At 41.2% G+C, this 27,742-nt stretch overlaps 1 protein-coding gene and 1 pseudogene across 2 annotated transcripts in view; one reads left to right on the top strand and one right to left on the bottom strand.

Moving 5' to 3' along the window:
• ASAP2 (ArfGAP with SH3 domain, ankyrin repeat and PH domain 2) overlaps positions 1 to 27,742 on the bottom strand; it is a 240,691-nt gene that overhangs the window by 172,435 nt on the left and 40,514 nt on the right. The window lies entirely within an intron of this gene.
• LOC143677303 (large ribosomal subunit protein eL36 pseudogene) lies at positions 23,470 to 23,779 on the top strand (annotated as a pseudogene).

Raw genomic sequence — 27,742 nt, 5'->3', positions numbered from 1 at the left:
AAGGTGAGTGGCCACCCAGAGGCAGGCAGCTCCCTACACCCCTACACAGCAGACTATTTGGGTTATGGACTCCACTTACAAAACAAAGCTTCTAGGCAGGCCCTCTCCCATCTGCAGGGACTGTCTGGGGTCTGTCTCCCATTTCTCTCCCTGCACTAAGGGACGGGTGTCATTTCAGTGGCAGGTCCGAGTTCTGCCCATCCTTTGCTCATCTTCTCCACCCACAAACAGTCAAACTCTGTATGAGGGGATATGACTACATGATATCCAAAGCTCTACAAGCATTCTCAGGGAATGAAGCATCTACCGTGTTAAGATAAGGTTGTTAGCATTTGAGAGAAACAAACTTTTAGTTTCAAAGACAGTAGTAAAGGTGAAGTCTAAAAAAATATATATAGCCCCAACTCCAAGCATCACACAGCAATGTACATTCCACAAAGCACTTTAAACGCCCATTATCCCAACCAACATTTATAACTCCTTGTGTAATCACCATCAGTCTCCCCAATTTAAAAAGTAGAAGAAACTTTGACTCAAGGAGTTTACTAGACTTGCCTGAGGCTTTGAACTAATGAAAGGCCAGGAGAGCTCCAGCAAACGGAGGACTCAGCCTTAGCAGAAGGCAGCGCAGCCTCCAGAACCACTGTGCTCCCCCAGCCCTGGCATCTGCTGACAGCCCTGTGCTCAGAGCCAGAACTGGTGACGCATATCTGACTTCTGCTGCTTTCTCTGATACTTGGGGAGATAACCCCCTCTCTCCCCTTCTTCCCTTTAGGCTTCCTTTGAACTCTCTTCCTCATCAGAACTAAAACCAGGCAGACCTGCTACTTCCATACCAAGAGTGCTACCCACTCAGGCAGAACCGTCTAGTCAGCCACAACTCACGCGGCCCCAAAGGGCACGCAAAATGCCTTTCAGCCCTCTAGCATTCAACATTCATCAGGGCCAGGCGAACTACTCCAGACTGCCTTGCATCAAGTAACAAATTCAGTTTCAGAATCTTTCCAAGGGCCAGAAGGGGAGAGGAGAGGATAAAAGTGGGAAGAGAAGGGGTGCCTATTATTTGCATATATCCAGGTTACACAATCTGTTCTGTTCCCACGCATTTTTCAAGGGGGAAATCAAATCACTGCTACCTTTAGTTTTGCTGTTTCTTGACCTTCCACTTCTAAGTCCCTGTTTACTATCCAAAGAACTGGCTCCAGTCCCCTAGGATGGAGTGGGAAGCAGGGAGGAGGGGCACCCAGAATGGGGAAAGGATGGGCATGGAGGAAGGAATCACCACGACTTGACTAGGCCCCAAACTGGCTGCTATACACAAACCAACCTCTGTATGCAGTTCAGATAACTTGCAGAGAAAAATAGGGTGATAATGCAAAAAAAGGCTAACATGGGCTTTTGAAGCACTGGATCTTCTGTGCCCCTTCTCCTGTTTCTACTGCTTCTCCCCATGCCCCCTTCCCCCAAAACAACCATATGGGGATGGATCACGGTGCCTTTCCTCCATCCACAGCTCCCCATGCCCAAATCTGTCATCTCTACGATATAATCTTCTATTATTCTACAATCCAAGTAGCGCAGTGATGGAGGGAGGGGAGAAATAAACTGGGAAGGTCTGACGGTATTAAGGAACCACCCCAGACAACATAGTCTTGCCCCCACACCATCCTCACAACCCAGGCTTCTTTAAATGAGAACCACGGGTACAGTAAAAAGACCACGCATGGCCTTCGGAGGCACAGATCTAGACTTAAGCTTCCTATATCCCCACACACTAACCACGTGACCACCCAGGCCTCGTTTCCATATTAAAGTGGGAGTAATGATATCTAATATGACTGTTGTGGAGATCAAATACGAATGATGTCTCCTGAGATCTCCCCCTGAGAGCTGGAATGTGTACAGGTTAATGAGAGGACCCTTTCCTTCCTCCTCCCACAAGAGACCATCCCTCAAAATAACCACACAATCTACTTACCGTAACTGCCTCCATACTAAAGGCAATACCGCCTTTGCTCTGAGACAACTGCAGTGCCTTAGAGGGCCTGCCCTGACCCTCCCCCAGCTGCACCCTTCACCCCAGAGACTGAGAAGTCTGGGGGCCATGGGGGTCATGCCTACTGGGAGCCCACCCCATCCCCTTCTAGACTACACTGCATGCATTCAGCATCCCAGAAATCCCTGCCCAATGGCCCCTCTTCCTGGTACTTTTACGTGGCCCTCTTCCCTGTACTTTTTCTTCTGGTAAGTTCAAAGGGTGTCTGCCTGTTGGGGGAGAGGATGGGCAAGGCTTGGACCTGCCTTTGGGATGACATGGGACATGCATCGCTTAGTGCACGAGAGAACCAGAGGGCCCCACAAATGGGAAGAGCAAGCCTGCCTAGAGGTCTTGTTTTTAAGTGTAGTCCATAACCTAAATAGAGTGGGGGTAAGGGGTGGGTGCCTGCCTCCGGTGGCCACTGGGCTCACTCTCACTTTAGGACTGGGGTTTTTACACTTTGCCTGGTTTCTTCCCAGGACTATGAGGAACCCTTCAGGGGCTCAGAGAGGTAAAGGTGTAGGGAAAGTTTTACAGCCACCCTCAGCCTCAAAGAGCAGCTCTGCTTTACATATCCCTCAGACGTGTTCATTTGTAGAACAGAATCTCTGCTGACAACCCACAAAGAGTGAATTCTGCTGCACTAGATGGAAAGCCATCTGCAGACACCTGGTCCTGTATTTCTGACAGGTGACCCAGCCTCGGTGTGAGGAATAAGGAACAGCGACGTAAGTAGGTCTCATTTGGTGGTTGTTTTTTTGGGCTGAAATACAATTATGCCCTCAGGAAGCACCCACTTACCTAGGAAGTAAGAACAAAAGGTGGTGAGTTGAGGCTGTGGCATGAGACGGAAATAGGGAAAAGGAAGGTTAGAGAGAGCCTAGAGAGAAAGGGTAACATTTCAGAGAAAAGTGACTCCCTCTACCTGGCTTGGCCGCCAGATGTCATAAAGCAGCTTAGGTCTAAATATGCTCTTCTGACAGGAAAAGCAGGGTACAGGGACAAAGCAAGACAGAGACACACCAGGCTGGAAGTGGGGGCCGAAGGCAAGGGAAGAGCAAGGCTCACGACACTCAGGGGCTATGTCACCGAGGAATGCAGCTGGGAGAGGACAGCACGTGCAACAAAAGGCAAGAAAAGCCCTCGGCTGAGGCGGCTCAGAACTTCCTGGGGGCTTCTTAGGGTCAATAAAGGCTGTTTATTTTCAGCATTTGGGGATGTGAGTGTTTCTCCCCAAGGAAGGGTTTCAGGCCGTAAATTTTACTTCCTTTGTTTTCCAGCCAAAGAAAAGAAAATTCAAAACCCAGCTAATAAAACAAGAAGAAAAGCAAGGGAAAGGGCTCACTGGGCTTCCACAACTAAGGAGTAAGGGGTGAAATCTCCCACCCACATGCTGGAAGACAGCCTGGAACAGATTCCCTGGACCCCAGTACCGGGAGACTAATTCCCAGTCCTGTTAATGAAACACTTCTGCCTGCACAGGACCAGCGATGGGGCACTGCTGAGAAGCAGACCCTTTCTCCCCCAGGGACACAGCGCCATCGGGGCATTCCGTAACCCTGAGAAGGCACTTCAGGAAAACACACACTCACTGTGTGAGCTGCAGGAGTCACAAGTAGCACAAACAGACACACTACAAAATGCTGAGTCCTAAAAATAAAGGAACTGCACTTAATGGTGCTATTTATTCAGATATAAATCAGAAAGTGTATGTTTCTAATTAGAAATTCTATGTTTCTCAGACCAGAATGAGATCTGCTCTGAAGCTAACCTGCAAAGTATTTACACACCCTCAAAAAGAGCACATGCAAATTTATTTGCTATCCTTCAAGAAACCTAAAGACTTGCAATAGCCTACAAACACCTGTCCAATTTATACCAGTTCAAGCCCCAGAGCCCAGGGATCTGGTGAGGTTTACATTTATTACACTGACAGAAAATTATGCATGATGCAAAATGAGAGGAAGCATGGTGGTGGCAGGCAAACACCCACTGGCCAGGAGACTTGGGTACCATCCAGCTTCTATCATGCTCAGGTTATGGTCCAAGATAAGTCCTTTCTCCACTCTGCTCTGGATGTACTATTCCATGAAAACACTCTCTTTAAAACATTTCACATTATTTTCATTAGGAAGGAATATTACAATTATATCCAAATATACGAATACTTGGATTAATTTTACAGAAGAAACTAGACTCCAGCTTAATGTCTCAAAAAGTCAATTAATGACTAGCTCTTAATTCTGTGAACAAGGGACCATAACCTGATTCCAGCTGGTACTGGCAGAAAGTAGTTTTTAACTAAGAATTTCACTGTACTTTACTGGTGTGGATTTCTCAAAATGGATAGGCAACTTACTCAAACGTCAAGGGTAAGGGTAAAGGTAATTGTCTTAATAGCAGTGGCGAGGAAAGCATTAAAACTGTCTCATACATCTGCACAGCATCTTCAATACAACATATTTTTATATAATTTTTTATATAATTATGGGCAGCTAATAATATTCCTAATAACAATGCAGAAAGTAAGCCTCAGAAACTTCACCATAGCTTTCTATCTTTCCAAGGCCAGAGAAATAATGATAAAACAAGATGCCACCTTTATATTCATTTCTGTTAAAAAATATATACCTTTACAGGGATGGAAGCCACCCCTGCTCCATGCGACAACAGAGCGGACAGGAAGAGAATGACTGGGTCTGCAGTCCCAGGGGTGCACGGGTCAGGAATCAAGCCCGAGTCTCCTGAATGGCAGGCAGGTATTCTGCAGCCAAAGTACCTGTACAGCCTAGCTTTTAATAGAACTTAAACAAAAATTATACCACTACATGAGATCCGGACCTCGGTTTGGTAGAGAATTACTGACAAACCAAGTGCAAAAGAAACCAACTTGAAAAATAACCTTAGTAAGATAATCAAATGCCCCAAACATAATAGAAAATCATAAAGCGTGTGAAGATCCAACCAGAAAGGGCCCAGCCAAACAATCAAATCAAAACTCCAGAGGGGACACAGAACATGGAAAAAACATTCAAGAATATCTATAAAGAAATAAAGGATAATAAATAAGGGGTAGAGAATAGATCAGTAGCAGCCAAGGTTTAAGAGTGGGACAAGAGGCACCTCTGGTTACAAGGAGGCAACAAGGGAGTTGGGGGGGGTGGTGATAGAACTATTCCGTATTTTAGTTCTGGCAGTGGTGACACAGCTATGCATTTGTGAAAGCTTACAGAACTGTACACCACAAAAAATAACTTTTACTGCAGGTAAATCAGAAAATGAATAAATAAAAACAGTAAAAGTAAAAAAAAAAAAAAAAAAGGACTCCAGGCAGACACTAGGAGAGAATAAAGAAGAATTCAGAAGATTAAATAGAAAAATGACAGATCTCACAGAAATGAAAGATACAGTTGACCAAATTAGAAATATACTAGAGACACATGATGGCAGATTTGAAGAAACAGAAGGGAGAATAAGTGAGCTAGAAGACAGAACAATTGAACTAGAGCACACAAACGAACAAATGACAACAAAAATGGAAAAAATGCAACCAGATATTAGGGAAATAACAGACAACAAGAGGCACACAAATGTAAGAGTCGCTAATGTATCAGAAGGAGAAGAGTGAAGGGCTAGGAAAGTTAGGTGAAGACATAATTGGGAAAAACTTCCCAACCCTTATAAAAGATATAAATACACAAATCAAAGAGGCCCAAAGAACTGAACTCCAAACAGAACAAATCCGAATAGATAAACTCCAGGACACATACTAACTAAACTACCAAATATTAAAGAGAAACAGAAGTCATGAAAGCAGCATGATAAAAGCAATCTACTGCATACAAGGGAAAACACATAAAATTGACTTTGGAATACTCAACAGGCACCATGGAAAGCAAGAAGGCAGTGGTATGATATATTTAAGATCCTGAAAAAGAAAGGTTTTTAGCCAAGAATTCTTCATCCAGCCAAGTTATTGTTCAAAATTGAAGGACATATTAAAATCTTCAAAGACAAACGAGGATTGAGAGAACTAGTCAACAAGAGACCTACCCTACAACAAATACCAAAGGGAGTCCTGTCAGCTAAAAAAAAAAAAAAAAGACAGGAGAGGAAGGTCTGAAGGAGAGCACAGAATTGAAGAACACTAGCAATGGCAATTTAAAGGATTAAAAGAGAGAGAAGGAAAAGAATATATAGATCTAACAAAAACTAAGGAGAAGTTCGTAGAGTCAAGAATCTCTTCTACAGTAACTACTTTGAACGTAAATGAACTAAACTCGCCAATTAAAAGATACAGACTGGCAGAATGGATTAAAAAACATAATTCATCTGCATGCTATTTACAAGAGACACACCTTAGACTCAAGGACATATCAGATTGAAAGCGAAAGGATGGAAAAAGATCTTTTATGCAAGCTGTAACCAAAAGAAAGCAGGAATAGCTAAACTAATATCAAACTAGACTTTAAATGTAAAGATTTCCTAAGAGACAAAGAAGGACACAACATATTAATAAAAGGGACAGTTCACCAAAAGGAAATAACATTTATAAATGTGTACACTCCCAATCAAGGAGATCCAAAGAACATGAGGCAAACATTAAACTGAAGGGAGCTATAGACATTTCAACAGTAATAGTGGGAGACATTAATACACCACTCTCCATTACAGATAGAACAACCAGACAGAGGATAAACAAGGAAAAAGACAATGTAAACACTGAGATAAATAAAATAGTCCTAACAGATATATAGAGACCATTATATTCCAATACATTCTTCTCTAGCACACACAGAACATTCTCCAGGATAGATCATATGCAGGGAAACAAACTGAGTCTTAACATATTTAATAAGATTGAAATTACCCAAAGCATTTTCTCTGATCACAACAGAATACATCTGGAAATTAATAATCACCAAAGAACCAGAGCTTTCACAAATACATGGAAATTAAACAACACACTCTTAAGTAACCAGTGGATCAAGGAAGAAATTGCTAGAGAAAATGGTAAATATCTAGGAACGAATGATAACGAGAACAACATATCAAAAATTATGGGAGGACTTCCGGAGAAGATGGCGGCTTAGTAAGACGCGCAGGTCTTAGTTCCTCCTCCAGAACAGCAACTAAAGAAACAGAAACAATACAAAACAGCTCCCGGAGCCATGACAGAGACCAAAAAGATAGCGTACCCCATTCTGGAACGGCTGAACGGGCAGGGAGAATCCGCTGCGGTGAGATACCCGTGGGGCGCGCGTTTTCCTGGTCAGGGCGGCTGGCGACTGGGGTCCCCTCCACGCACGTGGCTCCCCGGTCTGACTGGGAACGTTGGATAGCGGGGCCCTCCCGCCACGCTTGGCGTCTCGGGCCAGCTGGGCAATTTGGACCAGCACTCCCCCAAGCCGCGGCGGCCGGCAACCCCCCCCGCGACGCGCGGTTTCCTGGGCCGACTGCGAGATTCGGATCGGCAAGTTAAAGGAGCCACAGCATCTTTTACTGGTGGGACCCGCAGACAGACGAGCGCCACGAGCGCCACCTACTGGGCAGGAAAAGAAAAACAGAGCCCAGAGATTTCACAGAAAAACCTTTCAACCAGCCGGGTCCCACACCCAGGGAAATCTGATCAAATGCCCAGACACCAGCAGAAAATAATAGATGACGCTCGGAAAATTGAAGATATGGCCCAGTCAAAGGAACAAACCAATAGTTCAAATGAGATACAGGAGCTGAGACAACTAATGCTGAATATACGAACAGAAATGGAAAAACTCTTCAAAAACCAAATCAATAAATTGAGGGAGGACATGAAGAAGACATGGGCTGAACAAAAAGAAGAAATAGAAAATCTGAAAAAACAAATCACAGAACTTGTGGGAGTGAAGGACAAAGAAGAAAAAATGGAAAAAACAATGGATACCTACAATGGTAGATCTAAAGAGACAGAAGCTACAATTAGTGAACTGGAGGATGGAACATCTGAATTCCAAAAAGAAACAGAAACTATAGGGAAAAGAATGGAAAAACTTGAGCAGGGGATCAGGGAACTGAATGACAATATGAAGCACACAAATATACATGCTGTGGGTGTCCCAGAAGGAGAAGAGAAGGGAAAAGGAGGAGAAAAACTAATGGAAGAAATTATCACTGAAAATTTCCCAACTCTTATGAAAGACCTAAATTTACAGATCCAAGAAGTGCAGCGCACCCCAAAGAGAATAGATCCAAATAGGCATTCTCCAAGACACTTACTAGTTAGAATGTCAGAGGTCAAAGAGAAAGAGAGGATCTTGAAAGCAGCAAGAGAAAAACAATCTGTCACATACAAGGGAAACCCAATAAGACTATGTGTAGATTTCTCAGCAGAAACCATGGAAGCTAAAAGACAGTGGGATGATATATTTAAATTACTAAAAGAGAAAAACTGCCAACCAAGACTCCTATATCCAGCAAAATTGTGCTTCAAAAATGAAGGAGAAATTAAAACATTTATAGACAAAAAGTCACTGAGAGAATTTGTGACCAAGAGACCAGTTCTGCAAGAAATACTAAAGGGAGCACTAGAATCAGATACGAAAAGACAGAAGAGAGAGGTATGGAGTAAAGTGTAGAAAGAAGGAAAATCAGATATGATATATATAATACAAAGCCAAAACGGTAGAGGAAAATATTATCCAAACAGTAATAACACTAAAAGTTAATGGACTGAATTTCCCAATCAAAAGACATAGACTGGCAGAATGGATTACGACCCAGCAATACCACTGCTAGGTATCTAATCAAAGGACTTAAGGGCAAAGACACAGATGGACATTTGCACACCAGTGTTTATAGCAGCATTATCTACAATTGCAAAGAGATGGAAACAGCCAAAATGTCCATCAACAGATGAGTGGCTAAACAAACTGTGGCGTATACCTACGATGGAATATTATGCAGCTTTAAGACAGAATAAACTTATGAAGCATGTAATAACATGGATGGACCTAGAGAACATTATGCTGAGTGAGTCTAGCCAAAAACTAAAGGACAAATACTGTATGGTCCCACTGATGTGAACCGACATTCGAGAATCAACTTGGAATATATCATTGGTAACAGAGACCAGCAGGAGTTAGAAACAGGGTAAGATAATGGGTAATTGGAGCTGAAGGGATACAGACTGTGCAACAGGACTAGATACAAAAATTCAAAAATGGACAGCACAATAATACCTAAGTGTAATGTAACTATGTTGGAACACTGAATGAAGCTGCACCTGAAATATAGTTTTTTGTTTGTTTGTTAAAAAAAAAAAAAAATTATGGGATACACCAAAGGCAGTGTTGAGACAGACATTTATTGCACTAAATGTCTATATTAAAAAACTTGAGGATTTAATTGCTCACCTTTAGAATTTAGAGAAAGAATAGCAAACCAACCCCAAAGAAAATAAAAGGAGAGAAATAATAAAGATTAAAGGAGAAATAAACAAACTGGAGAACAAAGAAAGAATCAACAATATCAACATCACTCTAATACCAAAATCGGATGACGATGCTACAAGAAAGGAAAACTAAAGACCAATTTCCCTAATGAACACAGATGCAAAAATTCTTAGCAAAACTGTAGCAACTCAAATCCAAGGACACATTAAAAGAATTAAATATCATAACCCGTGCTATATTAAACATCAGGAATGCAAGAGTGGTTCAACATAAGAAAATCAGTCAATGTACTATAGCATAACAAATCAAAAGGGAAACATCACATGATCATATCAATCAATGCTGAAAAACCTTTTGACAAAATCCAGCACCGTTTCCTGATAAAAACACTTCAAAAGTTAGGAATCAGAGGAAACTTTCTCAATATCATAAAGGTCATATATGTAAAATCCATAGCCAGCATCATACTTAATGGTGAGAAACTGAAAGCATGCACCCTAAGATCAGGAACGAGACAAGGATGCCCATTGTCACACTATTATTCAACCCTATATTACAAGTCCTGGTTGAAGTGATTAGACAGGAAAAAGAAATAAAAGGCATTCAAATGGGAAAAGAAAAAGTAAAACTTTCATTATTTGCAGATGACATAATCCTATACTTAGAAAACCCTGAGAAATCTATGGCAAAGCTACCTGAGCTAATAAAGAAATTCAGCAACATGGTGGGATACAAAATTAATGTACAAAAATCAGTAATGTTTCGATACGCAGGCAATGACCTATCTGAGGTGATAATTGAGGAAAACATTGCATTTAAAATAGCAATCAGAAGAATCAGGCATCTAGGAATAAACCTAACCAGGATGTCAAGAATTCATACATAGAAAATTACAAAAAATTGCTAAAAGAAATTTTAAAATGACCTAAATAAATTAAAAAAACATTCCCTGCTCACGGATAGGAAGGTTGGATGTCATTAAGATGTCAATTTTACCCAAATTGATCAAGAGATTCAATGCAATACAAATCAAAATCCCTAAAACTTACTTTGAAACTTGGAAAAGCTGCTTATCAAATTCATATGGAAAGAGACCCCAAAGAGCTAAATATCGCCTAAAAAAGAACGAAGTGGGAGGACTATCACTTTCTGACTTTAAAACTTACTATAAATTCACAGTAGTCAACATAACATGGCGTTGGCACAAAGAAGTATCAACCATTGGAATAGAGTCAAGAATGCAGAGATAGACTACCAAATTTATGGACACTTATCTTCAATAAGGACCCCAAATCCACTGAACTGGGACATAGTCTTTTCAATAAATGAGCATGGGAGAATTGGATATCAATAGCCAAAAGAATGAAAGATGACCCCTACCTTATACCCTATACAAAAATTAATGCAAAATGGATTTAAGACCTAAATGTAAGAGCCAATATCATAAAACTTCTATAAGAAAAATAAGATATGGTGGACTGATAATTAAAAAGTACTGGCAGTAAAAGTCACCCCCAAGAGAACCTCTTTTGTTGCTCAGATGTGGCCTCTCTCTCTCAGCCAACATGACAAGCAAACTTACTGCCCTCCCCCCTCTACATGGGACATGACTCCCAGGGGTGTGGACCTTTCTGGCAAGGTGGGACAGAAATCTTAGAATGAGCTGAGACTTAGCATCAAGGGATTGAGAAAACCTTCTCGACCAAAAAGGGGCAGAGCGAAATGAGACAAAATAAAGTGTCGGTGGTGAGAGATTCCAAACAGAGGTTATCCTGGAGGTTATTCTTACGCATTAAATAGATATCACCTTGCTAGTCAAGTTGTAATGGAGAGGCTGGAGGGAACTGCCTGAAAATGTGGAGCTGTGTTCTGGTGGCCATGTTTCTTGAAGATGCTTGTATAATGATATGGCTGTCACAGTGTGACTGTGTGGCTGTAAGAGTCTTGTGTCTGATGCTCATTTTGTCTACCTTATCGATGGACAAGTAAAACATATGGATTAAAAATAAATAAATATGAGGAACAAATGTTAAAATAAATTTAGTAGATTGAAATGCTGGTGATTGGTGAAGGGGAGGGGTAAGGGGTATGGTATGTATGAAGTTTTCTGTCTTCTTTTTATTGTTTTTTCTGAATTGATGCAGATGTTCTAGGAGATGATCATGATGAATATACAACTATGTGATAACAGTGTGAGGTACTGATTATATAACAAGAACAGAATGATCATATGATAAGAATGTTTGTGTTTGTATGTGGTTATGTGTCATAAATAAAAAATAAATTAATTAAAAAAAGAAAGGGAGGGGTAAGGGGTATGGTATGCATGAATTTTTTTCTGTTGTCTTTTTATTTCTTTTTCTGAATTGATGCAAATGTTCTAAGAAATGATCATGATGATGAATATGCAACATGTAATGATATTGTGAATTATGATATATATGTAGAATAGAATGATCACATTTTAAGAATGTTTGTGTTTCCTTGTTATGTTTTTTTTTAATTTTTTTAAATTAAAAAAATAGTATTGGCAGAGTCACTTGAGGATCTGAAGGGGAAAAAACAATTTACATATGAAACTATTAAACTCCCTCATCTGGGAAACCACAGGTACCCTCTCAACCATTGGGGGCTCCAACAAAATACGCCAAACCCTGGATTTTGAGGCCAACTCTTATGAAATTTATTTATAATAGGGAAGAATCTAAGACTATCCATAACAAGCCCTAAGAGTTGTTTCCAGGAAGACTCTTTCTTGCTCAGATGTGGTCTCTCACTCTCTAAGCCCAACTCTGCAAAGAATATCATTGCCCTCCCGACCTACGACCTACGTGGGACAACCCATTCAGGGGTGAAAATCTCCCTGACAATATGGGGCCTGGTTCCTGGGGATGAGTCTGGCCCTGGCACCTCGGGACTGACAATGACTTCCTGACCAAAAGGGGTGGGGGGGATGTAATAAAATAAGGCATCAGTGGCCAAGAGAGATCAAATGGAGTCAAGAGGCTGTTCTGGAGGCTGCTCTTATTCAAGGTTCAGTTAGATAGTGCTAATTGCCATGGTTTGCTAAACCCCAACCAACATCACTCCTGTTGACTCTTAAGAACACCTAGGGCTCGATCTGAAACTCCATAAAATTTTCATGCACTAGGTTTGCCTTCCTGGAACATATAATCCCCAGAGGGTTCCTAGGTCAGATAAATCCTGACACCCAGATAGACCAGCCTCTCTAGGATTACCAATTAATTACATTCTCTGATTCTTCAGCGTGGACATCCTTTCTCAACATGAAAAAGTCAGACGAGGCATTCCCCAAAGATCCCTATAGATTGGGAGAAAGAGTAAAGGAGAAGGAGGAGGTATAACAGAGAAAATGGGATTTGACAAATGAATATGGCTGCTAAATCATTTTATTAATATTCCTTCTAGCCTCCAGTAATTTGGAGAAGCTAGAAGGAAAAATCTGAAATGACGGAATGGTAGCCCATTACAAACTCCAGGATCTGTTCTGTAACTACTTGTTGAAGTGTGCTTTGAAAATTATTTTTTCTTTCTTTGCTTTGAATATATTTATTATATTATACAATTAAAAAAAATTTTTTTAAATCAACTTAAAAAAAAAACCTTTACATTCTCTTAGCCTACTGCTTTTTCTGACATCATGTGCTGCTTCCTCAGTCTATTCAAAGTGAGCAAATGTTAAGAGTCAAGAAACAAGAAAATAAAGCTATTTTTATCTTGGAAAAAAAAAGCTCTAAAAACCTGCAGTCACTCTATGATGCTTATGAAGCAGCTATTTGTTCATGCCACTGTCCCAGATGACTGCAGGAACACGTAAAACAGCCCTTGCTTTCAAAGACATAGTTTCAAGAGGCAACTGAGACTCATATACTGAACCATGGAGAATAAAGCTAAGACTGTCCGCTCCTTCAGGACGGGGCCATGTCTTCTCAATTCTGAATTTCCATCACCTTAGCACAAGAGCCTGACATTTGCCAAATGGTCTGTAACCCTGGAATAAATGAAACCTTGTACAACTGCTCTTTAGTTTATACCCAAAACAAAACAAAACACTGTGACAAGTTCTGCTAAGGAAAGAAGTTTCTGGAATAGGTAAACAGTCTCACCTTGAAGAAAGCGGTAGATCGTCAGAAGTTGAAGAAAGTGATAGATTTTTTAGAAGTGTGGGAGGTATTTCTAATTAAGACATCAAAGAAATGAAACAAGGAGGACTGTAGAGAACTGTAAGAGCCCTTGGCTTTCTAGACTAGCTAGTTCAGGATGGAGAGGAACAAGAACTAAGAACGGACAAGAAGAACAACTGAGACAGTCACACTGTGTTTCAGTTACTGGGTCAGTAAACACAAGTAAAAGGTATTATTCTGGAATTAAAGTTGTTCAAATGTATAGCATCACCTCCTGCAACCTGAATAACTCTGACATTGAGGCTCCTTTCATTTGTTTGAAATTGGCAGTATGGATACAGTGGCCTCCACTTTCATTTCAATACTTTATTTTAGTTGCACGAGGTAGAGAAAAGTCTAATTTGTACATATAAATAAGCAGATGGTCACAGACTTTTACAAAAATAGTCTAAGTTATTCTTTATTTAAACTAATTCAAAAGCGTTCAAATAGTAAAGAATTGTTTCAAATCTCTACCACTAACAGTCATCTAATACCTTTTAATAATTATCTCAAATATGTTAGACAAGAAGCACCTAAAACTAGTTAGTTTTAGTAACTAACTGCTAAACCCACATGCAATGTTATCATGGCATAATATATTATACATTAATTTGGTTCTGAACAACTGACTATGCTGTTTTGCTTGACATTTAACTGAAGGCAGTACAAGCACACACATGTGCCAACCACTAACCTATAACACATTTGTGCCCACCACTGTGCTAATTTTTTTTCTGTCTTGATCACCCCAGAGCTGTGCTTGGCACAGAGTCAGCACCCAGTAAGTAAGTATTCAATAAATGAATTAACTGTGCTGCCGGGATAGCTTGTTTTTTCAGGATACCTGAGAACAGTTTTTCTCTTGCCATATCTGTAAATACATCTGAACCTGTAAATGTGTCATTGATTAGGAAGACTCTAGACCTGTATTTGTCTTTCTATAAATTCAGATCTTGGGCAGGCCTCAGTGGCTCTGCATGCAGAGTTCTTGCCTGCCATGCCAGAGACCCGGGTTTGATTCCCAGTGCCTGCCTATATTTAAAAAAAAAATCAGATCTGCACACATTCCTTCATCAAAATAGACACTAAAACCAACCTAACTTTAGAGCTACGTCACTGAAGCAACTCCAGTCTTTACATCTTCCTCACCACCTAATGTGCTATCAACATGCATGCAAATAACTAAGATGGCCTTTTTTCCACAGTCTGATGCTTATCAAGAGTTAAAAATGCTTTGGTAATATCACCTTGCTGCTATGGGATGCAAACATCAGAGTGTGAGTCTCTTAAACAATTGTTGGAAATGTTAAAGGTATGACTGGTATTGATGTTTTGCAGAAACCCAGAAGAATCTCTGGGAAACCTTAAGGTTGCAGCATCAGTTCTACCCCTTATTCCTTTCATAATCATAGACAAGTCCTTTCAACTCTGTAAAACTGGGAGAAGGTTTGAACTATATCATCTTTAAGGATATCACCTTTCCCTCCCTGGCAACAAAGGCACAGAACCAGACTCCTATTTCTTTCAGCTCCAGTGTTCATTTATCAAATAAATCATTCCACAGTAACAAAAGGTTGTGAAATCATCTCTTCAAAAAAAAAAAAATTTATGAGATTTTTTTAAAAGTAAATTGCAGGCTACAAATTCTGTACATTTTCTGTAAGAATGATTTATCCCATTTCCCAGGAGTACCTGAAGTATCATTCAGAGTACATCTTCCAGAATCTTGTTTCAGATTAATGTTAACTAAATGTTCCATTTCTCTTCAACAGCTTCTCACAGTGGGAGACATTCAATATTTGTTCAATTCAACTCTCATGATGTATTTCATGATATAAAAAGCAACTTATATGATGTAAGCATAGAAATATAGATTAAAAAGATAAGCAAACAGCAAATAAGCACATGAAAAGATGCTGAACATCATTATTTTATCAGGGAAATGTAAATGAAAACCAGGATGAGATTCTACTACATAACCACAAGAGTGGCCTAAGCTGATAGCACCCAATAGCACTGGGATCTGTGCTGATAATGACCTGAAAGATTTCTGATGGGATTGTAAATGGTTAACCGCCTTAGAAAAGAGCAAGTAAGCCTTTTATAAAGTGAAACAAAACTTACTATAGGACCCAGACTTCCAGCTCTTAGGAATTTACCTAAGGCAGAAAACAAAGCAAACGTCTACACAAAGACCTGAACTCAAATGTTCACAGCTGCTTTATTTTTTGGAAAGAACCCAAATGCACCCAAATATCCATCAACTATTGAAATGATAAACTGTGGAATAACCATACAATACACTATTACTCAGCAATAAAAAGGAAAAACCTAAAGCTACATGCAAAATTAGTGGATGAATCTAAAAGGCACTAACTGAAAAGAAGCCAGGTACAAAAGGATAATCTGATTCCATTTACATGAAATTATATAAAAGGCAAAAGAACAGTGACAAAAAGAAGATCAATGATTGCCAGGAGCTGGGAGTAGGAGGATGGGACTTTTTGAAGGGATAGGATTCTTCTATTTGATCACTGCTTTGGTTACATGACTGACTGCATTTGACAAAACACATCAAATCGCACACTTTAAATTTATAATAAATGGTGAATTTATTATATGTGGATTATACCTCAATGAAGGTGATTAGAAAAACTAAAGACAACAACCACACACAAAAAATTACTTATATGTCTTAACTTTCCACCCCATTTATTTCTTTCAAGTGACTGGACTAACTGCAAACAGTTTTCTTTCCCTGAATAAGGTATAAAAAAGTTTCAAGCCATGATGTCTAGACTGTAAATTCCCTTCACTCCCAAGACACTATTAATCACTAAGATTTAACGTAGAATAGGATGGAGCTGAGGGCAGCACAGATGGCTTTTGAGGGTGGGTGTGAACGCCTTCAGACAGTAATGGGACCCCAGGTACTATCCATACGTATTCCTTAATTCTTTAAGGGTCTTCCAAAGGCCTTTAAAATAGATTTTTCTACCTTCACTTGTTCTTGGATTGTTTTCAATTCTCACCTGCTAGTCAACCTCCGAGGCTCAGTTACTTAAACTCAAACTCAGTTTCAGCATCACCCTCTCCGGCCCTCTGTTGGCCCCACCTGGCCCTACTGACCCAAGAACAGAATGCATGTTGGTGAACACGCAGTGTGAGTTCACGGCTTCCTAGACTGTGAGGCCACTCTTTCCAGCATTTCCCAGAGGGAAAGTGTTCTTCAGGCCAACGCTGGGAAATCTACTCACCCAGGATGCCCAGTCTGCCTCATAACAATAACTGACAAAAGAAACTCAATGAACTCAGATGATATATGGAGGAGGGGATGAATTTATTTAAAAAAGGAAAAAGTGAGAGATTCTGGCACCCACTTTCTGTCCAGTCTCCTCTCAGTTCACCTCGGGCCCAACCCAGGTCCTGTTTACTACCACCAATAAACTCCCATACAACTTTCCTTCCTGCCAGCTCCCTCACCGGATGGGAAGCCAGCACTGCTTCCCAGCTCCAAGGACCTTTTCCTTACATCATTCTCAAAGGCATTCCATTCTCCACACTAATTTCCTCCTGGCCACTCTATTTCTCAACCCCCAAAACAAATACAGTCCATTGCTTATCAAAAGTTCATTGATAGGGAAAAATGTCTGTTGCCCTCCTGAATGAAGTGAACAAACACGTTTCTCCCCACTGTCCCCACCCACACTTCCTCCCAGTGGTCACAAAGTTCCAGCACTTGCCAGTTAGAACGGAGGACAAGGAAAGAATGGATGAACGACTATTTTCATTAAAGTATAAAATACGCATGTTATCTTGAGTTATTCAAAGTGCAAAACTCACTCAACGAACATGGGGATAAGCAGTTCAGCTTTGAGCCTCTAAATTTCTCCATATCCCCAGTGCATGGCATCCCTTGTGCCCAGGCCCATGCAAGCAAGGCAAACCCAGCCAGATTTTCAAGTGTTCAGCACTCACCAGGAGGATGGGAGTCCCCAAAGACCACTACATGTAAGAGCTGCAGGGAACAGGCCCCCAGGGAAGTCAAGCTCCAGGTCTCACCATCAGCCTGAGGACCTTGGTTCTCCAGACCTCAGTTCCTTTTTTGATAAGAGTGGCTTGGCGAAAAGTCGCAGGGCTCCCCTCTGCTCACAAAAACTCCTTAATGTGACATTTAAAGCCCTCCACAAGCTGACCCTGTTCCTCCTTTCGAGCCTCTCTTCTTCATGTTTTCTTTATCAACCCTCCATGCTTCATTCTTATCAGACAACTTATTCTCTGGAGAAACCGTGGGTTTTCACACCTCTGTGAATGTGTTTGCGCTCTTCCTTCAAGTGGAATGCTTATTCTCACTTCCACCCCCTTTCTCCAAGTAAAACCCTTCAGATGTCCTCTGAACATAACCCCCTTCAGGAAACCTAATTTAGTCCTGCCTTATTTTACAGTTCATTGTTTAAAAATTGTCTTCCCCACTAAATTTTTTTTTAACATGGACAGGCGCCAGGAACCAAACCCAGGTCTTTCACACGGCGAGAATTCTGAGACTGAGCCACCATCGCACCACCTCCCACTAGATTTAAGTTCCGTGAGGGTAAGGCCTGTGTCTGATTTATTCTGAATCCCTGGGTTCAGTGCTTTACTCACAGATGGCCCAGGATCCTTCCTTGCATTTTATTTAATCTCTGACCCCTTTTTCACCTCCAGCAGTTATTGCTTAATTCTCTGTATCAGATTAATGGGAAGAGATGCAGTATCTCAGAAGCTAAGATGCCTCCACCCCATCTTGGATCTGATTTATGGTTACTGAGCTCTACCTGTCCCTCTCTTAGGTACTTAAATCATATTCAACCATGTATGACTGTTATTTGCAGATTCAGCTAAAGTAAAAGAACACCGCAGTGTTCTCCCTGGGGGCCTATACCTTTCTGTGCCTGCTGTGGAATGGGAAAACACTCTATGCCTTACATGACCTATTAAGTGAATGAAGATCCCATGTCCCCAACCACTGCAAAAGGGCCCCATGTCTGGTATCCAGCACCTCCCGTTCCCCTCTCAAGGGTCATGCATGACACCTGGGGCACCACTGGAACTCTGAGAGCCGTGACAAGTGAAACAATCATGTTTACAGTTCATGTTCCTTCCCCAGTGCCTAGCATAAACTAGCTGAATTATTAATAATAATAATCAGCATGTGTGCAGTAAACTTTACAGAATTTTATTCAACAAGCATTAAATGCCCACTTTTGTCAAGCAGCCTGTTAAATGCTAAAAATGATCAAGATAGACTTTCTGTCCTCAAGGAGATCATGTGTATTATTTTAGATTCATAACAACCCTATGCAGCTGTTAGAGTAGATGTTATTTTCCTCATTTTAGAGATAGTGAAATTGAAGCTCAAGAGATTAAGTGAACTGATTAAACAAGAAAAGCAGTACAGATGTAAAGAGATGTAAACCCAGATTTGACTCCAAATCCTGCCCTCCTTCTCTACCATAGCATGCAACCATTGATGGATTGGAAATGACAGTTTCAAAATCCTATGATCTTTTCACAGATCCTGAGCAGGACCAGTCCAAAACAAAAATCTGAAAAAAATTTAGCAAAGTATGTTTTCAGGAACATACCTTCCTGACCAATGACCTAGGGTGTTACTGTCCTGGCTATGCAGTGATATACCCAATTCAACTTAGCAAACACTAGAAACACCTGCTAAGAACAGGCTACTGAGCTCAAGGAAATGAACATGATTTGGATGGGTTTTAGCTCTTAAAGAGGTTTTAAGCTTACATCCCACCACTCCATCCTCAGACAGACCATGAAATTTCACCCTTCCCCTCTATAAATTCCATCCTGCTAAGTCACGGATATGCAGTCTATGTAACAAGTTAATTCCTTCTCAAGAATTATCTATATGCATCTCAACATGATCCTTTCCCTAAGACAATCTTAGCAAGCTCTTATGGGAGGTGTCTGCGTCAAACATGGCCTTATGATATTCCTTCAAATTACTCGCCAAGCACAAGACCAATCCAAATGCGTGGCTAAATTTATAAATTTGAAACTCTTTTCACACCACAATCATTGCAGAAATGAAAACTACTATTTGAGGGAAACATTACAGTCCCCTTTGGAGACATGAAGCAAGTTGGGACAGATAGCGAGGGCAGGGGCAGAGCTAAGCCGTAGAACTTGGTTCACAGACCAAGTTCATTCTAAGTTCACTCCACATGTAAAGTACTCTCAGGGTAGAATTTTGAGACTCTTCTTCCTCTCAGCAGGAAGAACAAGACATTAGAGTCCCATCAATGTAGCACAGTGGAAAGAAACCTAGGCTGCACAGGCCCAAGAAACCCAAGTGCCAGCCTGGCTCCACCACAAACTGGCTCTGTGGCCTTGGCTAAGTGACAAGTTCTCAGTCCCTGCCTGGGCTGCCTATCCACAAACGTGCTTGTCCACAAGCACGCTAAAGTGTTGTACGTAGAATCTTAGCATTTAAGTCTGGAAGAGATTGCAGAGTCAATATTACAAAAGCATTTAGGACAAATTACGCCCTTCTGAATTCAGAGATGTGGAGGGTCCTCTGTGACCGATGAACACTAGGACCAGCCTCGCTGCTGTCAAACACTGTCCTCACACCAGAGTCAACACTGGCATGCACCACTTTGGTAAGAATTTGGAGATATTTAAAAACCATGATCAAGGACATGGTCCCTGTTCTAATTTGCTAGCTGCAGGAATGTAATATACCAGAAACGGAATGGCTTTTTAAAAGGAGAATTTAATAAGTTGCTAGTTTACAGTTCTAAGGCCGAGAAAATGTCCCAATTAAAACAAGTCTATGGAAATGTTCAATCTAAGGCATCCAGTGAAAGACACCTTGGTTCAATAAGGCCGATGAAGTTCAGGGTTTCTCTCTCATCTGGAAGGGCACATGGCAAGCACAGCATCATCTGCTAAGTTTCTTCTCCTGGCTCCCTGTTTCAGGAAGCTCCCTGGGAAGTATGCTCCTTCTTCAGCTGCAAAGGTTGCTGGCTGGTGGACTCTGCTTCTTGTGGCTATGTCGTTCTGCTCTGCTGTCTCTGCATCTTTCATTCTCCAAAATGTTTCCTCTTTTATAGGACTCCATAAATTTATCAAGACCCACCTAAACGGGTGGAGACATGTCATCACCTAATCCAGTTTAACAACCACTCTTGATGAAATCACATCTCCAGGGAGATGATTTGATTACAGTTTCAAACATACAGTATTGAATAGGGATTATTCTGCCTTTATGTAATGGGATTTTGATAAAAACATGACTTTTCTCGGGGACATACATCCTTTCCAACCAGTACAGTCCCTGACCATAGAACTTACCATACCATTGTACACTACATACAGGTCAAATGGTATAAGAAAAACTTACCATGTAATTGGTCAGTAGAAATGAAAAGAAGTCATTGCTGTAAACTATAGGGAAGCAAAACAAATCAGCACACTATGGCAGAATGAAAAATTGGTGGGCCTTTGTCCTCAATTCCTGGGGAAGCCACCTCTAAATCTCTGGAATTTCCTGTGATAAGACTGTCTTTTGTTCTTGGTGGGCCCAGGATTATACCAGGCAGTTCACAGTCTAGCGAGAACCAGAAGGAGGGCAGTCATACCAGCAGTCTTAGGGCTGGAGGCTTGGGATACCAGAAATCCAACCACATGATTGGGTGGTTCGGGTTTTTGAGCCGTGTCCTGTAGCCCACCTCCCCAGCTTCTGGGAGGGAAGGGGGTTACAGCTTGAGCTCAACCACGGGGACACTGATTCTATCAATCATGCCTATGTAACAAGACCCTAAGACACTCAAAGGCAGATGAGCTTCCACAATTGATAAGACACAACTCTGTGGCAGGAGAGTGACACATTCTGACTCCACACAGAGAGGACTTCTTTTGGCTTCTCATTTGTATCCTTTTACTATAACAAAACCATAATCTTAGGTATAGCACTTTCAGTGAGTTTCTGTGAATTGTTCTAGTGAACTATCAAAACCAAAGGGGGTCATAGGAACCCCTGAATTTGTAGCCAGTTGATCAGAAGCATGAGTGGTCTGGGACCCCAGACTTGTGACTGGTATCTAAAGGGCAACCTTCTAGAGGAGCCCTTAACCTGGGGGTCTGGCCTGACTCCAGACAGTGAAGAGTGAGAACTGAATTGAGCTACTGCAGTATTGGATTGAACTTTTGATGCCATGGACACACACACTGAGTGTCGATGTATAAGATGCTTTACAGAAAATGTTTTCACCCAATTCTCATGATAATCCTCTGAGATAAGTATTATTATACCCATTTTATTAATGAAGAAACTAGGCTCAAAAAGTTACTTGCAGTGGGTCATCCAAGAAACAGGTGGCAGGAATAAACAAGATTTACACCCTCAACTGCAACTCAAAAGCCCACGTTCTTTCCTCTATACTCTTAAGTATTTCACCTTTCTTGAAAAATGAAGACTTTCACATAAATTAATTATCCAGAAAACATGACACCAAAATACCAAAGGGTTTTTAAGAAAACACCCTGCTTGGGAATCCTAGTGAAACAAACTTCATACTTTCCATGTTTTCTTAAATAGAAAAAGCTGAGCATAATTCTACTTTAATATTCATAATTATTAAAAACATAAGAGAGTGCCTCACTTGTAATATTATGATGCTTTCACTGGTTATCAAGGAAGGCAGAACCGCTGGCCATTACACCAAATGGCCCCACTCTACTGTGCTTTTATTCTGTGCCACCTGTCATATCTCACTGCTGTCAGCTGGCTCTCCTTCCTTCGGCTGCTGCCTTCTTCATTCACCGTCTGGCCTAGACTCTAAGGCAGCTGAGCTTAGAGGCTTTTCTGTTGACTTCTGGTTCCTGGATATGTTCCAGATGGCACAGGTTGCTAAAAGTGTGACCTCTAGATAAGTGGAGCATAATTATGCCTAAGAGCTGGGAGGACACATAATAAAGAGGCTATCAGAGTATGGAGGGGAGTGAGGAATGGGGCCAAGCAGTGACAGCTTCCTGGGGCAGCTGAGTTTGCACTAGATTTGCAAGAGACATGAAGTAAGGAGGAGCAAGGAGGAGAGAGGCTTAAGCATGTGCAAAAAAAACCAATAGCTATAGCATCCATTTACTGAACACCTACACACCTACAGTGCCTGGCACTGGCCTACACACTTTCTAAACATTGCTTCATTTAATTAATGATTTATTATCATTCTCAAATTTTTGAATGAGGAATCTGAGGGCAAATCAAGGATTTAAGACCAAAGTCAGATGAGCCAGTCAGCAGCAAAGGTGGGATTTGAACCCTGGAACCCAGATGCCAAGGCCCATATGCCCTCCACTATACCAGCTGACTTAGAAAACCCACCTAGTGGAAGTAGCCACCAAATCCACAGAAGCACTCAAATCAGAAAGCTAAACGATGGACAGGAAGAAGCACAGGAGGGAATAAGGTCCATGAGGCCAATATCCTATTAGGCAGGAAAATTGCTAAATGGATTGGCCTTGTGCAGATGAGCCAAGCTGACCGGCTGAATCTCCCCGGGCATCTGGTGATTTAGAATCCTTCCAGGACAGCCGGCCTCTCTGGCAAAGGGCAAGTAAGTCTCCTTAATTGAGGGGCAGAGAGTTCATTCTCATCAAGGTCTCCAGCTGCTGCCTCCCCAATAGCAGATCCCTGCAGCCCACACCATCAAAACTCATGAACAGGCCAAGGGCTGTAGGCAGAAGACACAGCAAAAATACTACTCAACGGCCCTTCCGCCGTGGCAGCCACTGCAAGGCAACAACCATGGCTCTGCACTACCCCGTGGCCATGGGCCTCGACAAGAGCCATAAGGTGACCAAGAATGTGAGCAAGCCAAGGCACAGTCGCTGCGCGGACACCTCACCAAGCACACGACATTCGTGCAGGACACAAGGTGCGTGGCTTCGCCCCCTGTGAGCGGCACGCCATGGAGCTGCTCAAGGTCTCCAAGGACAAGTGGGCCCTCAAGTTCACCAAGAAATGGGTGGGGAAACACATCTGTGCCAAGAGGAAAACAGAGGAGCTGAGCAACGTCCTTGCTGCCATGAAGAAAGCAGCCGCCAAGAAAGACTGAGTACCCCCTGCCTGCATCTAATACAACATTTGCAGGGAGAAAAAAAAAACTACCCAATGAGTTTTCTACATACACACTGGCACAGGGGCTTGTGTACAAGCCATTTAACTTCTCAGAGGCATGCCTTTCCCATGCCAAGGAATCATTATGGGCTAAATTATTTTAACACGCAGCCATAGATCAAGAGCAGAAAAGCAAGAAAGGCACATTGTACTAAAGACTACTAAACTAAAAGCATTTTACAAGCCTTCTTTTTTTTTTAACTTTTTTTTATTGTATAGTATTACATATATACAAAGCAAAGAAATAAAAAAGCAATAGTTTTCAAAGCACTCTTCAACAAGTGGTTACAGGACAGAGCCCAGAGTTTGTCATGGGCTGCCATATGATCCTCTCATATTTTTCCTTCTAGCTGCTCCAGAGGCTAGAGGGCTTAAATATTTTTTTATCATCACAATCTACTTTTTTTCTTCTTTTTTTGTAAAAAATAACATATCCACAAAAAACTATAAATTTCAAAGCACAGCACCACAATTAGTTGCAGAACATATCTGAGACTTTGGCATGGGTTACAATTTCACAACTTTTAGGTTTTTACTTCTAGCTGCTCTAAAATACTGGAGACTAAAAGAGTTATCAATTTAATGATATATTTTTATTTGTTTTTTCTAAAATACGAATTTTATTTAAACAACAAAACACTTGACTTGGAAAAACTTTCTATCATTTCTTTTAGAATCTATCCCTACTTAAAGACAGACTGCCCTACATGTACTAACTATGTACAAAAAAGTTATAAAGTTATCCTTGGTTTTACAATGATAAATGAAAAACATTAAGATTTTCCAATCAAACAATGATTTTTGATGCTGGTTTTTGTTATACAGTGACAGCAAAATAAGTTACCAGAATATAATGATAAGAGATGAATGAGCTATGCCACTAATGGAGAAAAGGGGGTATTTTTACAGTATTTTTCCCCATCCCATCTCCATTTGATGTCGATTAAAACATACCATTGGCCGTTTGGTATATAAAAAAAAAAGGAATATGCTTATGCACATACACGAGTTACTTGATGTACAATAAAGAAACAGAAAAGGGTAAAATGAAAGAACAGAGAAAACTATATGGTAGTAGTCGGGATGCGTGAAACCAAACTGCAATTTTTCTGAGAATGTGTTCTTGGTCTGTAGGAGTAGAGTCATTGGAGTAAAGTGGCAGGATCTCTTTTTAACAGATACTTCCCATCTGCTGCTGGAACACATCAATTGTATCTTCATCCTCCATTTCCAACTGTGCAGGTGTGCCTGTTTCACTGACTGGCTGCCCATGCAATCGGAATCTGCTCTGCCTCACTGACGAACCCTGGCGTCCACAACAGGCTTTCATTAGTTTACCAAGTGGCGTATGCCTCGTGATCTCCAACTGCACCACAGAACCGTCCTGCCCCACCTTCAGAGGAATATGAGCGTTGTTCTCCGTCTTGACTCCTTCCTTGGGCTTTTCGTCAGTCATGGTGAGAGATGGAGTCTCCTCAGCTGCTGCTGCACTAAAGAGGCCCCAGCTCCACGCCATACGAGCACACAAGCGGCACCAGGAGCTGCAGAAAGATGCAGCAGTCCTTCTTTTTATTTCTGACCCAAGACGAATCTTACATACACAGCTGGACGGTGCAAAATTTCACACAGGTTCACGTGCTCAATATAGTATATGGGTTCCTGAAAAGTTACATATAAAAATCAAAAACTGGTGAAGTCCACTTATTTTAAATGTCTTGGGAGTATGGACTGAAATGACAACCTCTCTTGATACTCATGGAGCATGTTTTTGAAGAGATTTTACAGGAAATCCCACCTATTCTTTTTATCCACAAAGGTCAAGTTGTCCAAAGTCAAGCAGTCGGGAGGGCAGAGTCAATGCCCTGAAACCAGGCCTCCTGCTGCCCAATCCAGAGCTCCCTCCCCTTCCTGGACCACACCACCCTCCTGTTCTTTTACACTTAAACAACCACCCCACCACACACTAGTTTTTACGGTTTATTTTTTGGGGGGTGCATGGTCCGGGAATTGAAGCCGGGTCTCCCGCATGGAAGGTGGGCATTCTAACCACTGAACTACCCGTGCACCCTGGTTTTTAAAGTTTAGATTATTAGATAATCACCACTGGGGCCACCTTTCTGGCAGCCAGGACCCAACAAACAAAATAACAAAATATTTATAGAGTTGTGCACCAAGCACCATTCTGAGCACTGGGAATCTGGTGGTAAACAAAACAAAGTCTCTGCCCTCAAGTATCTCTAGTGAGGAGGCAGACAATAAACCGATAAACACATGGCATACGATGTCAGATAATGAGGGCTGCTATGAGCGAAATAAAGCAAAACAAAGCTCCACTGAGGCAGTGATTTTTTTGAATGCTTTGTTCACTTGTGTGTCATCAGCACCCGGCAGGTACTCAATAAATATTTTTTGACTGATGGAACAAACAGAAAGTAAAGAGTGGTTCCATTTTAGATAGGAAGATCAGGGAAAATGTAAGTAAATATTAGAGCAATACATACAAAAGAGTCTTAGAAACTAAGTGCAGCTTATAGAAGGTAATTAACATCACTTTGAGAAATGACCAAAAATAAAGTTATGATTAATCTTTTAGGGTTTGTTTTTACAGAATGTCCTACCCCTAGCACAGGGGATGACCCAGAGTAAGCACAGAATAAATCAGTTGGTTCTGCAGGACTGCTCCATTTCAGGCAGCCCTCCCAGGAGCAGTAGTAGTAGCAGCAGCAGCTGCAGCAAAGCTGACACCCAGAGGTTCCGTACTACACCCATCAAAGGATCCAGAAAACATCCTCCTCAATCAACAAAGGCGTTACTAATCTTTATCAGAACAGAAGCCCTTGCTTGGGAGGATCCCAGCTCTCTGCGTTCAACATCAAGGACAGTTCCTGGAATTTCCATTAAATAACATCATTATTCCGACTTTGTACTGAACACCCACCATGTATCATGCATTGTTAATCCCCCCAACAGTCCAGCAAAGTGGAAAACCATCAAAGAAATGATTCAAAAGGTTAAGCAAGGTTAAATATCTTGCCAAGGCTATGCTAATAATAAGAGAAAAAAGTTCATAGCCAAACCTGGATACCTATATGATTCTCACGTTTCACCTTTACATCATGGTAGGTGTTCAATTAGTGCTGGGTAAACGCAGGGAAATTCAAGTACCACTACTTCACCTTGGAAAACAATTTCTTTCTGCAGAAAGGTTAAATAAACAAGTCCAAGCCATTCTTTTTATGATGCCTAAGAGAAAGTATTTTTCCTCCATGTCCAAATTCTAATTATATTATGTATATATGTATATTAAATCTATCCCCCACTCTTTTTAAATTTTTTTATTGTCAAAAATTACATATATACAAAAAAAAACCAATAAATTTCAAAGCACATTGCAACAATTGGTTATAGAACAGATTTCAGAGTTTGGTATGGGTTACAGTTCCACAATTATAAGTTTTACTTCTAGCTGCTCTAAGACACTGGAGCAGCATACTCATTTGTAAAATCCTATCTCCTCTGTTATAACTCCACCTTCACTTTTGATCTTTCTCCCAATCTTTTAGGGCTATGCCCATTCTAACCTTTTCTTGTTGGAAAGGGCTATCAATAATATGGGATGGGGGATGAAACTAGTTGATGTTCTGGGCTGGCCCCTCTGGGTTTCAGGACTTATCTGGCCTAGGAACCCATCTGCAGGTTGAATGTTTCTGGAAAGCTACCCTACTGCATGGAACCTTTGTAGAATCTTATATAATGCCCTAGGTGTTCTTTAGGGTTCGCAGGAATGGTTTTGGTTGGGGTTTGGCAAACCATGATAAACAGCAACATCTAGCTGAAGCTTGCATAAGAACAGCCTCCAGAGTAGCCTCTTGACTCTACTTGAACGCTCTCAACCATTGAC

The sequence above is a fragment of the Tamandua tetradactyla genome, chromosome 3 (genome assembly GCF_023851605.1).
Source record: "Tamandua tetradactyla isolate mTamTet1 chromosome 3, mTamTet1.pri, whole genome shotgun sequence".
Classification (NCBI taxonomy): Eukaryota; Metazoa; Chordata; class Mammalia; order Pilosa; family Myrmecophagidae; genus Tamandua; species Tamandua tetradactyla.
This window is presented reverse-complemented; position numbering and strand designations above follow the sequence as displayed.